General features: G+C 36.1%; 1 protein-coding gene, 1 long non-coding RNA gene and 1 other non-coding gene across 4 annotated transcripts in view; 1 reads left to right on the top strand and 2 right to left on the bottom strand.

The window, feature by feature from the left end:
* Positions 1–14,565, bottom strand: part of Fnip1 (folliculin interacting protein 1) — an 83,303-nt gene that overhangs the window by 59,994 nt on the left and 8,744 nt on the right.
* Positions 2,730–2,834, bottom strand: LOC120095375 (U6 spliceosomal RNA). The gene has a single exon (XR_015632549.1). It is a non-coding gene; the product is annotated as a U6 spliceosomal RNA (small nuclear RNA).
* On the top strand, positions 3,260–14,000 carry LOC148002872 (uncharacterized). The gene is made up of 3 exons (XR_015631626.1): positions 3,260–3,645; positions 5,813–5,908; positions 13,392–14,000. It is a non-coding gene; the product is annotated as an uncharacterized LOC148002872 (long non-coding RNA).

Raw genomic sequence — 14,565 nt, 5'->3', positions numbered from 1 at the left:
TTTCTCCAGATTAGTTTCAGAAATCAAATACTTATCTAAGATGTATATACTTTAATGATCTGTATCTTTTTTTCATAGTCCTGTTCTTTTTTACTGTTGACAGGACTTTTTAAAGAGGAAGATTTTCAGCCCCAATTAGATCTCCTAAGTTCTTTAGTAAAGCAGCAGCCTGATTATCAGTTTAGAAGCTCTACCACACTCACTGAAACATTTTCACTGTCAGAGTCTACACTAGGCTGAACAAACAAAGTACATGACAATCCAATTCCTAGAACACAGGCATATCAAAAATGATGCCTACAGAGTGTTACTTTTGGCCAGGAGTTTTTTAAAAATTAGTCTTATAAAAAATAAAAAAAAAGCGATTACTGGAAAAAAAAGGTGGGTCTACATCTTTCTCAAATAGTAGCAATATATCACACAAAAGCTGACCAAACTTGCATTATTATCAGGAACTGTACAGCAAGCAAATAATCAGCAGGGCATAGTAAACCACTATAGACCACGAGATGCAGCATTTAAGATACTGAGACAAGTGGATTGCCCAGAGTTTGAGGCCAACCTGGGCTACATAGTGAGTTCTAGGCAGTCTAATACAGAATGATATTCTGTCTCAAAACAAACAAACAAACAAACAAACACCCATCAAACAAATGGACTATCTATCGTGTTTGCCTGGCTGCTTGCATGAAGCACTTTATAAGTCCAGTAAAGTAGCCTCAGCATAGTACTCTAGAGGTGAAAGACTGGAAACCAAAGGTCATTTTCCCTGGGTTCAAGGCCAACCTGGGATACAGAAGACCCAGATGATGATGTCAAACATGAAAACAAAGAAGCAAAATCATCAGAAGGAATATTTAAATTCATTCTGATTTTGTTAACAATAGAAATCCTTATCACATTAACACAAATGCCCAAATACTATAAAGAAAAATGGAAGAGATAGGAATATATATTCCTTAATTAAACCTTAATTAAAATCAGACAAATTCAGGCCCATATCAATAAAATTTAAAAAACAATATTTGGTATGTAAATAAACATAATATGTTAATATAAAATTTACATATAAATACATTCATATGTTACATACACAAACACATGACTTTCCAAATATCTGCAGTGTTTTTGTACAGATATAATGAGAAAGGAAAGCAATGAACAGCAGAAAATTAGTTAGGCACTCATATACCTTAAAATATTTGCAAAATACATATTTTAGATACACCTGTCTAAAACATTCTCAAGAATTCTTCAAGCTCAGAAAGGTAGCATGTGCCTGCATCTCAGCATTTAGGAAGCTGAAGCAGAGAGGATTAAGAATTTTTTAACAGAGCCTGCCCCACATGTGGCCCATACAAATACAGCCACCAAACTAGATAAGATGGATGAAGCAAAGAAGTGCAGGCTGACAGGAACCGGATGGAGATCTCTCCTGAGAGACACAGCCAGAATACAGCAAATACATAGGCGAATGCCAGCAGCAAACCACTGAACTGAGAACAGGACCCCCGTTGAAGGAATCAGAGAAAGGACTGGAAGAGCTTGAAGAGGCTTGAGACCCCATATGAACAACAATGCCAACCAACCAGAGCTTCCAGGGACTAAGCCACTACCCAAAGACTATACATGGACTGACCCTGGACTCTGACCTCATAGGTAGCAATGAATAGCCTAGTAAGAGCACCAGTGGAAGGGGAAGCCCTTGGTCCTGCCAAGACTGAACCCCCAGTGAACGTGATTGTTGGGGGGAGGGCGATAATGGGGGGAGGATGGGGAGGGGAACACCCATATAGAAGGGAAGGGGAAGGGGTTAGGGGGATGTTGGCCCGGAAACCAGGAAAGGGAATAACAATTGAAATGTAAATAAGAAATACCCAAGTTAATAAAGATGAAAAAAAATAAGAAAAAAAAAGAATTTTTAACAATGATTTAATTATTTTTGCATATAGTGGTCATTAAAGGATAACCTATTCAAAACATGTTTTTATACTCCAACATCCTTTGCCATTCATTTACTACAAGTAAATCCCTGCCTGCCATAAAGCAGAGGTTAGACTGCATATGGAGCATAGTGAGTAAATTGAATACCTTTCCAAATGCAGCCTCTGAACAATTCCATACAGCAAGTTACCAGTTAATGGTACATATTAAATAAGTCTATGTTAAAGCATGGACAACCAGAATTCCTAGATATATTTTCTTCCTAAGCAGGTATTTTATGCCCTTTAGGGGAATTTCTAGAGTGTGGATTTAACTTCTGTATAAAGTAGTACCTTAAATATACCATTAAAAAAAAAGTAAACTAGAAATCAGACTTGGCTTAATGAAGACATTAATTTATTACCATCTGCAAATAATTGTAAGAAAAACATTCTGCATAAAAAATCTAGATGACCTAGATTACCTTGCACATTGACATCTTTTTAACTACTGAGTTTGGCAAAATTAACTTCATTTGACATCACCAATTCTACAAAGTTGGGGAGGGGTAAGCACTTATGGAGTTGAGTTTCAAATCCTAAATACATTATTTAAGTCTGCCTTTCTGAAGAAATATCAATACTCTTGGTTACCAACTGCAAGTAAAATGGAAGCTTCACCAGCATAACTCTAATCCATTTAGTCCACTCGTTTCTCACACAATGAACAGCTTTTGTCTATCAGAAGAGCATATGGATCCCCTTTTTAAAACCTCTGATTCTAGCTGTAACTGGTCTCAGTAAGAAAAAACATTGCAGTGCTTCATAACCTGGCATGTCATCTTTGTGCAGGGCCACACTGATTTTTTTCTCTATATTTTTCCAATATTAGGATATTTACTCCCTAAATGAACATGAGAGGATTGAAGTTTGAGGCCAGACTGAGCTACATAGTAAATTCCAGGTTCACCAGGTCCATATAGTAAGGTCCAACAAATAAAAAAATAAATTCTTCAAAATAATCAAAATTATTACCAAAACTTCTCATAAAATAAACAATCTAAGAACAGCATTTAAATTTTATTCTCCATGCATTTTAAAGCAACAGAATCACCAAGTTTAGAACTAGATATAAGGGTAATTTATTTTTTAACACATTTAAAAAATAACATCTTAAATTCAGTTGTACATTACTGGCATCCTATTTCTCTTAGGTTATTCCACTTGCAAAATCCCTAAGAACCCCAGTTATGTACAACTTCCAAGCCAGGTTAATAATAGCAACAAACCATATTCAGCTAAAACGACAAAACTGTCAGCTGATATAACAAGAATGAATTTAACTCAAAAGCCTCTGTGTGCAGCAGTACTAAAGGTAAAATCCTAGCAACAGAACCATGGGGCAGGCACTTAAGGAGTTTCATGTCAATGACAAAAGCCATTTTTGCAAAAGGCTTCATCTATCCATTTCCGCAGTTATGGCAGGAACACCGCTTTTTGTTTCACTGAAGATTTCACAGAAGTAACTTGGTTCTCTTTCATCTCTCCTACCACAAGTTATGACAAGGAGAAGTCAATCCAAGCATTCTTAGAAATTAAGCCCTACCTGGCAGCTTGTGCAGACCAAGAACGCCTACAATATTCAGTGTTTTCTGTTAATTTTTGTGCAAGAGTGGAGGTAGTGGTTATTCATGAAATCAGAAAAATGAAAAACAGACAAAAGGTAAGTAAAAAAGGAGAGAAGAGAGGGGGATGAAAATGGGAGAAAGAGAGGGGGAGAGAAAAAGGAAAGAACAAGAAGGAGGAGAGGGAAGGAGAGGAAGAAAGGTAGAAGAGGGGAGGGGAGGGAAAAAGGAGAGGAAAAGAGGATGAGAGGTAGAAGATACCCACAGAGAACACTCCCTTCTTGCCTGGGTCCTCTAGCTAGGCCCCACTTCCTTAACTTTTCAATACCTACGAAATAATGTTGCCACCTGGGGATCACACCTCACAATAGTGCAATTTCACAGACAGTCTTGCATGCAGTGAGAGCTGCCCTGAGTACAGGGCTCAGGCAACCACAGCTACGACACAGTTCTTCAAAAGTTCAACACCTATAAGGAATTCATATTTACTTTATAAACAAAAAATGGAAAAAGTTCTTTTCAATTCTGTATGCCCATACACAAACTCTTAGAAGCTATGTATACTGCTGCCCAGCAAATGCAAACTACACCCTGCTAATCACTGCATTGCGATGACAACTCTAGCAGAAAGACTGACTTTATAGGGCTGCAGCTCAGTGGTACAGCCACTTGCCATTTATGAAAAATTAGCTCAGTCTGACTGCTCTTCCACAGGGAAATATGGAGAGGGAAAATGGAAGCAGGAAAGCAAGCAAGCAAACAAACAAATCTGAGTATTAAACTATAAACTTCAGGGAGTTGGGGATTTAGCTCAGTGGTAGAGCACTTGCCTAGTGAGCGCAAGGCCCTGGGTTCGGTCCCCAGCTCCGGAAAAAAACAAACAAACAAACAAAAAAAAAACTATAAACTTCAATAAAATCACCATGTTAAATTACCTGGCTAGTTCACAAAACAGACACTTTTAGCTTGGTTTACAAACATGGTTTTTCAGTTGGATTATTGCTTTAACATTTATCAGCATGTCCTTCTACAAACCAAAGGATATCTCTGTATGTGTCTGTACTAATAAGACAAATGTGAAACAGATGGCTTAATGTAACAGGCTATTTACCTACAATCTAAATAAGAGACAATATGCTAAGACCAAAAATGATTATCCGTACCTAACATGGCAGAAACATAAGAATGGGTTCTGGATCAGCAGAACTTGAATTTAAATCCTCTCTGCCACATACTGACTGACTGTGGTATTAGATGCAGCTACCTAGAAAATTATTTATGCTCATTAATATAAAAAATTACCATACTCATTAGATCCACAGTAAATCTGTTAATTTAACCAGAATGGAGGAATGCTAATTTATAACAAATGTAATATTTCAGTATCATACATTTCAGCACAATGTGTTTTCCTCATAATCTTATGTGCATTCTATTTTAAGAATTTATAAGTAGGAATTGGAGAGATGGTTCAAGGGCTAAAAGACTAGATCCCTAGCACCCACGGTGGCTCACACCCATCTGTGACTCCAGTCTTAGTGGATCTGGACACTCTCTCCTGGACTTCAATGGCACCAGGCATATGGTGCCCTGACATATACATACGTAGGCAAAACACCCCCATGTATAGAATAAAATAACCACATTAACAATACTTTTAATTTAAAAAAATTTAAATGTTTTTATCTGAGAAACAGTACGGGTTTACCAGGATACCAAAGAAAATAGTTTATAGGGAAACCAGTTAAGAATGTCATTCTCTAATGATTCCACAAAGAAAATGTTTGTCTAGCTAAGAGACAAGCTAGAGACATAGGATGAAGTAAGACTAATAATTTGGAATAGTTACCACAAAAGGTTAATTTTTAATGGAGAAATTAATTTTGTGATACTGGAAATTAATCTCAGAGATCCTTAAACATGGTAGACAAATGCCCTTCCACTAATCCATATATACCCTTAGCTCAACACTGATTCTTAATGGTAGTTTGGAAATTTAAGCTTGTAAAAAGAAAAGTAAATTCAAATGATCCGCTCTCTATCTTTTTCCCTTCCTTCTCTCGGATCCTCCCCCACTTTTCTCAGTACCACTGGCATCTAAATCTATGTTAACTACTTCTGAATCAACAAAAAATTTGCCTTAAAAGATTTTCTGCTGCCTTCACAGGTAATTAAAATAGATTTTAGCTTTACAAACATGGTTTTTCTGTAAGGTTATGTGATTTAAAAAAAAAAAAAGGTATTCTCAGCCACTGTGATTCACAGACCTTTCATCCCAGCTCTGGAGACAGGTCAGCCAAGGTTACCTGGAACTACAAGAGACCATGCCTAAAAAAACAGAAAGGTATCTTCTTTTTTCAGGTATGTCATTTCTGTTTTTCTTCCAGATTAGCTTTTTTCCCTTCCATTCCCTCATTTTCCTTCTCTATATCACAATTTCATATTAATTACTTCAAATTCAAATGCATGTTACTAAACTGTAAAGTATAATAACTGTAAGTCATTTCTTCAAATGTAACAATGAAATGTACTCTGCTCTAAGAAATGGATTTTCCTTCTTTATGTAATCCAGTTTGGTCCTAGTTGTAATTTTTGTGTTGGGATGATGCTTTTTTCCTATTCATGAGTTGTTTATATTTGGGTAAAAATTGTTAAAACACTTAAGAAAATATTTTCGTGTAAAAATGAGCAAAACCCTTTTTTAGACATTAGTTTTTAAAATAGATCTACCACTCCTTTATATTATTAAAAACCAGTTAAAGAGTCTTTCATTTTTCATAAAGACAACATGCTAGCTGTGGTGTCTCCTTGGTGCTAACCACCAAGCAAGTCCTAGGAATGAGACTTTGAAGAGCAGACTAACTTGAAAACCATACATCTCAGCTATACATTTTATATTTTTCTGTTATACTTTGTTAAAAAAAATTTTTTTGAAACTCACATGGCTTTTTGTTACTACAAAAGAGTACTTGATTCACACCACAAGGGTTATTCCCTCCCTGTATGAAAGATAGTGCCCCAACACTTCGTTCTTCATGCTAAGTAAAGCAGGTGCTGAACACCAAGACAAGAAGTAGCATACAACTGAATTGTCAATAGGACTTTAACCACTTGCAAACTTCTTTGAGACCTAGAATATTTAGTATACATCAGAAATGTTTTAAGGTATAACCATCAAAATTGAGCATTCCCCTAAGGGAAGCACTTTTCTTGAGGAAGGAATCTAGAAGGCCAAATATGTGCTAGTAATAAACATTTTCCCATGCTCTCATTAACTGAGCATCACAAACTATCTTTAAGTCATAGTTTAATATCACATATATTATCAGAACAAGATCATTTCCATGTGGGATCTATGATTTCTATATTAAAGAATTATAATGGATTCAACCTATGTGAACTATCAGTTTCTCAGAAGCCCAAGTTAAAACAAACAAATAAAAAGCAAGAAAGATTCTAATGCACAGCTAAGCTGCAGTAAAACATTAGTGTTTCTCGTTCCAAACCACTATAAATAAGATAGGAGACAGCAGACAAGTCGACGTAAGACCAACTGGTACCAGAAGACAACGAGGCTGTTTTCCTGCAAACAGTTATTTGATTGTTCATGCTATGCCTTCAGAAAGCTAAACAATCTTTCCTCTGAAATTTTAAGTTAAAATGTGAAGACATGACCAGGTATTCAACCGAAGAATTTAGCTGAAAGAAAATATAAACTATCAAAGGATCTCATCCATATATAACAAAATAGTGAGGGTAAGAGACAATTAATTAAAAAATATCCAACCTAATTAGTTAATCATAACAATTTCATGCTGGACTTGCAAAATGACCAAGGATAATTAATATTATCGCTACGTATTTCTGCTTTTTAGTTAAATTTGAATTTTTATGCATGTTGAAGTTTGGTTAGTTGCTATGTATTATAATGCGGACCCCCAAGACCTGGTTGCCCTAGAGATGAGAGAAGAATCCACATGTAGACCCAAGTGACCTTTTGTGACCTTGCCCTCAGTTATTTCTGATTGGTAAATAAAGATGCCTACAGCTGGGAAGAATTGAGATAGATGAGACTTGGTGTTCCTGGACTTGGCATCGGAGAAGACCATGAAGGGAGAGAGAAGATAAGAGGAGAAAGACACCACGGGTTAGGAATCCAGAAAACACGGCCCTGACAGATAGCCAATTGGAGTTAAGAGCAGCCTAGATAAAACATAGTAAGTACTAACTCAGGGTTATCCATAGGGAAGTAGATTCTAATAGCATAGAGGGTAGGTATCTGCCCAACTCTAGTACTGATTAAGGCTTAGTGTAAATAATAAAAGTTGTGTGTCTTTTATCCGGGAACTGAATGATCAAAGGCAGGGTAGAAGCCCCGGTTTGGGATTAAAAATTTCTACAACATATTTTTATTTTACTGTATATATTTTTTAAATTAATGTGAAAAACTGAATTCAGTAAATATTCAAATATAAAATATCTAACTTATTTGTAGGACATTATCACCAATCCGAAAATGTAACCTCTGAGACACCTGCTACAATACTTAAGGAAACTCAAGCTCCACACTAGACAAAATACTATCCAAAATTGTCTGTTGCTATGAAGCCAAAGGCGAGGCCAGCAGTTACAACAGCTTGAGGTAGGCAAGAGATCTATTTAAAAGATGGGTGGTGCCATCAGAGATTTATTTATGGCACTGGAATTGTTCAACATCACTGGTGATAGTAACTATGCATCTGGCCGTGTGCAACATTCATACAACTCTAGTCAAAGTATGTACATGCATGTTCACAGCAGCACTAGTCATAAAAAACAGAAGGTAGAAAGTCTTTCCAATATTCACCAGTGACTGGGTATACACAGACTTACACAGAACATAACAGAACATTCAACTACAGAAGGAAAGCACTGATGCATGCTACAACATGGATGAACACTAAAGTCACTCAAAGGAAAGTCAAGACATAGAAGGTCACAAGATTCCATGTTTATGTAATATCCAAAATGGGTAAGTCCAGAGAATGGAGACTGGTAGTTGCCAGGGTGCTTTGAGGGGAAGAAAAGGAGAAACCCCTGAATGTACTTGGAGTTTTACTTTGCGCTATCAGAAATGTTTTGTAGCCAGATAAGTGGCCAGTTACCTAACACTGTGAATGTACCAAATGCCACTGAACTGTTTAGTTTATAGCAGTTAACTCAGGAGATAGAGGCAGGGGACTTTCTTCCACAGTTTTGGGACTAGTCTGAACTAGACACTGAATTTCAGGTAAGCCATGACTATACAGCCTGAACTGGTCTCAAATAATAACAATAACAACAATAATAATGTAGCAAGATCTGATACAGTCATGTACATGTTACTAAAGTGGCACCTCAAAACCACCTTGGAGACGTACAAATCAAATCAGTCACATGCCAAAAGACTACCCTAGAAGACTGAGATGAATGAAGATAAGATAATACAAAGGACTTGTAAAGAGGGCCACTGTGACTTACTCCAGGAAGAAAATCACTATGTACCATTAGATACTAGGTTCCTTGGGGTTGAAGATCTTGTTTTGGACCCTCTGAAGCAGGTGAATTTGAAACTTTTTAGGTTAAGTTCACAGCTAAGGTTAAGTGACAAAGCAAGCAATCTTATTACTAAACATCTTATATACAGAACATTGTGCTTTAACTAGAAGAGCAAACATCTCTCAATTTCTCCATTTTAAAATTGTGCATAATCACTACCTAATGATAACATGACAATTTTATTCATTATTCCCTCTGTAAAGCCCCAGAAAACTGCCTCTAAACTATAATGTATCAATATAAGAAATACATGTATTTAAAAGGCCTAAGAAATTATTAAAAGATAACATCTTTCTAAGAAATCATGCTGGATGAACAGGAAGAATTAAATTTTATATATGAAGTGTAAAAAAGATTGAGTTATTTTTTCATGACTAGTAAGAGGAAGGTAAAAGAAACATACACAAAAAATACATAAAATTTTATTGCGTGAAATTTTAGAATAGGTAAAATTAATCTACAGTGACTGAGATTATTAACTACAAAGGAGTAAGGGGGGCTTTGGAGGTAAATTAAACCTGTCATGACAGCAGTGGTTGTTACACATTTTTTAAAATGCATATCTGTGTGCTTGTTCACATGTATGTGGGGTTGTGCTTCCTGGTGTGCATGAACACATGTGTGATGTGTACGTGTGGAGGCCAAAGGACAACCTGTGTCATCCTCCAGAAGGAATACTGTTTACCTTCTTTGAGACAGATCTCTCACTGGCCTAGAGAACATCATCCAGCCAGGGATCCATACATCCACCCATCCTGGCTTTCCTAGCATTAGGAATCCAAGTGCACCACAGTTCCAAACATTTTCACACATCTGCTGAAGAACAAACTCAATCCTCATGTTTGTAAGGCAAGCTATTTACTGACAGCCATCTCTGAAGCCCCAATGTATATATTTTAAAATATATTTGGGAAATTGTTTCAAATTAAGTAAAAATAGGATGGAGATATAGACGCAAAACTGATTATAATGTAGAATTCTCAAAAAAAAAAAATATCACTTTCCACATTTGGCAAATAAAGTGCCAGGGTAGATTAGAGGGTAAGATAGAGAGAAGAAAAGTGGCCAGTCCCTTTAAAGGCTTCCCTGGGGGAGAATGGACTAAAGCAAGAGTAGCTGGCTTGAGGGGTTGGGGATTTAGCTCAGTGGTAGAGTGCTTGCCTAGCAAGTGCAAGGCCCTGGGTTCGGTCCCCAGCTCCGGAAAAAAAAAAAAAAAAAAAAAAGAGTAGCTGGCTTGAGTAACTTCAGCAGTCTCCAGAGTATGACTGAAGATCCTAAATTGTGTGATCCCTGGCTCTGGAATAATTACAGCAGGATACAGGCAGAATAAAAGGAGGAGTTGGGGAGTAAGGTTCAACTAATTTGCATATTTGGAGGGGGAAGTTGTTATTATTTAGTTTTTCCTTTACCACTGAAGTTTACCATCAGTCTTTCAGCCTATTTATAAGATACAATGACTCCCAGAGACCTACTGTAGTATAAAAGTAAAACAAAACCAAAATAAGGTGGCAGTCATAAAAACAAGAAGCCCAATTTCTATCCCGTAAGGGAAAAGTATGTAAGTTCAAAGGATCTCCTGGCCAATTTATCAGAAAAGAAGAAAATACTTAATACCCCAAGTCATTAGAGCCATTTAGCTGGTTTCTAAGACTCTAGAGACAACGACTCTCCCTCCCTTTCTGAAAGAACTACTCTACAACCTAGAAACCACATTATATGTGTTCTTGTCAATATTCTTCACATATATTTCCTGATCACTGAATGAGTTTCTTTACTACAATACACACAAGAGAGTGTGTATTGAAATAAACTAGCCAGAGCATGACAAAAGACAGAACCAGAAGGAGAAAGGGATGAAGAGAAAAGAAACTAATATCAAGTTTCCTTCCAACTTAAGGTCTATTGTAGGCTCTGTTGTCCTCTAAGGCGACTTCCTTCACAAAGGTTTAGGGATTGGACTGTTTCCAGAGGTGGTGGTATGACGAACTCACACTACTCTTCCTATCTTAGGTCTTGACACAAAACAAGTGAATGATATTTACACTCACAATGGTACTGTGACAGTATCCCAGAGTTGGGAAATATATAGAAACATATATGAAAATCCTACAAGAAATAAACAGTTGTTTGAAACATCTGGCCAATAGGATATGAGCTTTTTCTACTTCACAAAAAAAAAAAAAAAAAAAGCCATATCACTTACTTCCTAAAGTCCTTGTACCAATTTATACTCCCATAAGGAATATGCAAGTGTTCTCATCACTTGACATTCTTGCTAATAGCTAGTACTAATCCAAAATTTTGGTCTTTGCCAGTTAATGTCAACATATGCACCACTCTTTCCCAAATTAAGTAGGCTATAGTATTGGTAGACACATTTAATCTATCCAATGTTAAGAAATCGTCCTTCTAAATTTGCTACAAACTTTTATCTTTTTACAACAAAAAGCTGAGTTTTATCAAATAAACGTTTTTTTTAACTATTCATATAGTCTTTCTCCTTTAATAAATACAATAGCATACAACTCAAAATGCCAGGCACTGCTGAAAGAACTAATTAAATCCTAACAAACTGATGACGTTTTATTTCGCTTTACAGAAAAAGAAGCAGAAGCACAGAAATTTAATTATTTGTCATAGGTTAACCAACAAACACCCAAACTGGCATTTAAAACTATCTGCCTTTGTGACCTATAGTTCTAATTTTCTATATTGGTTCTTTTTCCTGTTGTATCACTGACTGTGTAACTATAAAGAAAAAGGCTGATTTAAGTTCACAGTTCAGGTAGTGATGGTTCTTGTGGACAGAGTCCCAGGGCAGTACAGAGCAAGGGAGAGTACATATATGTATCTCCTTTGGTCCTTTCTCTCTCTTCTTGTAAGTCCAATCATATAGCCTCCAGACTGATGATCTTATCTAATTTCTAATCAACTTCTTAAGGCTACACCTCTAAAACCACAGCTGGGTTAAATTTCTATCTTTACAATATGCCAAAATATTGATTAAGCTCCAGCATGCATTTCATAAGGGACAAGCCATGTTCCAACTATGGTATGTGTGTGCATGTACTTTCTCTTCCCACCTCTCCTCTCCTCTGTTCCCTTTCCCTCTCTCATCCCTTCTATCCAGATACCTGTTAGGCCAAGAGTTCTCAACCTGTGTGTCATGACTCTTTTGGGGGTAATGGTAAAATGACCCTTTCATAGGGGTAACCTAAGATCATCAGAAAACACAGATTAAGATGATCTTAAAACATTACGATTCATAACAATGGCAAAATTACAATTATAAAGTAGCAATGACGATAACTTTATGGTTGGGGGTCACTATGACATGAGGAACTGTATTAAAGGGTCACAGCATTATGAAGGCTGAAAAACACTGTCTTAGGCACTGAGGAAATTATATAATTTCTGAAATGTTTCTGGTTAAGTTCCCTCATCTAAAACATGAGGCTATTACTAAGTTTGTTTAGCTGTCTTAAGTAGTAAATAAATTAGCATAATTCTCTACAATCCTTAAAATTCTGCCTGGCACATATGTACTAACTGATATTACAAATATTAACAACAGAGGCTGGAGAGAACATACTATTCTCCAAGAGACCTGAATTGGATTCCCAGTACCTAACATTAAGCAGCTAACGACTACATGTAACTGGAGCTCCAGCTTCCATACTCCTTGCTACCTGCGCTCATGTACACACACATGTCCCAACCCCAATATATTTATTTTAAAATGTTAAATGTTAACAATGTTCTCTTATCTTTTCATATTTATAAAAAAGTTTCATTTAAAATTGTGATTATTTACACCTAAGCTTCATGGGGGGGGGGATTCATCTATTTTAAACAAAACATTTTGAGTTTATGTTCTTTTAATTCTCTCCTATGCAATCATATCTAGCTCATTAATTTGACTTTTACAGCATTACTAATTCTATTTTCTTTGGATTTGCTTTTCTAACATTAAATAGAACACTCAACTCATGTATGTACATTACATCAAATAAATGTTTTTTTGTTTTTTAAGAGTTTTGTTACCTTTTGTTTTTTGAGGCTGGGCCCTATCATGCCCAGCTCTAAAGTAATTTGTAGTCTCCGTTTTTTTTTTTTGTTTTGTTTTGTTTTGTTTTTTGCTACTTGATCTTCAATAAGTAGGAGAAATATGTCAAAATCACCTATCATAATAATAAACGTCATTTTATCCATTTTTGTTTTATGTGTTTCTATTTTGTTTATTTTGGTTCTTTTTGTTTGTTTTTAGATGAATTCTATGTGCCCCTGGTAGTCCTAGAACTGAGAAAAACCATCTTGCCTCTGCCTCAAGAGTACTGGAAATGTCAATAAGACATGGGCCACCACAACAGGCTATTTTGTATGGTTTTAAAACATGCTGTAACTGACTAGCAAATAAAATTTACCTGTATTTTACCAAACTAAAATTTTTTACTGTATTTACCAAACTAAAGGTTTTTTTTCTGTTTTACATGCTGTAACTAAATCTATTAACTTTCTTTTTTGTGTTTAGGTATCTTTTCTTAACCCTTTGTTTCTAAGCTTTCAGAACTTATATTAATGTATCTTGAAAATGTTTTTTCTATATATGGTAAACAGCATACTGTTGTAGAAGCTTTAAATTACAACTCTATTACAGCTTTCTTGTGGAGACGGGGCTCCTGAGTGCTGAGAATACAGGCATTTACCATGTCTTATATAACTTGTAAACAAACGACTGAATTTATCAACATGTTTACAAACTGGGTTGGTATAACTCAATGGTACAGTGCCTGCCTACTCTATATATTGGAGTCAATCCCTAGCACTGAAAAATAAGCACGTTTAAATAAACTGTATGGGGAGTGAGTCGATCTAGCACACTACCAGTCCTCTCTCTGGATTTTCAGGCATGGTTCAGCAATGCAAGGACTGTACACTAGCAAACTAGATAAAAAGAAAACGTATGGCTAGTGGATGTCTACTGTCAAGTTTGTCTTCTTCATTCTGTGTTAGCCTCATCCTTCACACAGAACAGATGTGTCTTTGCTTTAGAAAATATCAAACATCATACTCAAGGTCATTAAGAAGAGAAAGAGACTTGTAAAAGCAGACCCTTGGAAATTAAAATTTGGTAGCTGAATTTAAAACACACATTCATAGTTCACTACAAAATAATGTTTATGAAATATTCTAGAAGTACAATATAAAAGTGATCTGACAGACATTGGGAAGAAGGCTGGCAGTGGTGGTGCATGCCTTTAGTCTCAGTCAGTACTGTAAGGCTGAGCCAACCTGTTCTACACAGTTCCAGGACAGTTAAGGCTAAGGAGAAATCTTATCTCCAAAAGCCAAGAGAGGTAGAGTAGTGGGAAGAAATTGGGGGAAAACAAAACAAGAAACCCAACAGGATTTCCATAAAGGAAGTTTCCCTTGAAAATCTT

This window comes from Rattus norvegicus, chromosome 10 (genome assembly GCF_021556685.1).
Source record: "Rattus norvegicus strain SHRSP/BbbUtx chromosome 10, alternate assembly SHRSP_T2T, whole genome shotgun sequence".
Classification (NCBI taxonomy): Eukaryota; Metazoa; Chordata; class Mammalia; order Rodentia; family Muridae; genus Rattus; species Rattus norvegicus.
The sequence above is the reverse complement of the archived record's forward strand: the minus strand, read 5'-3'. Positions and strand labels throughout refer to the sequence as shown.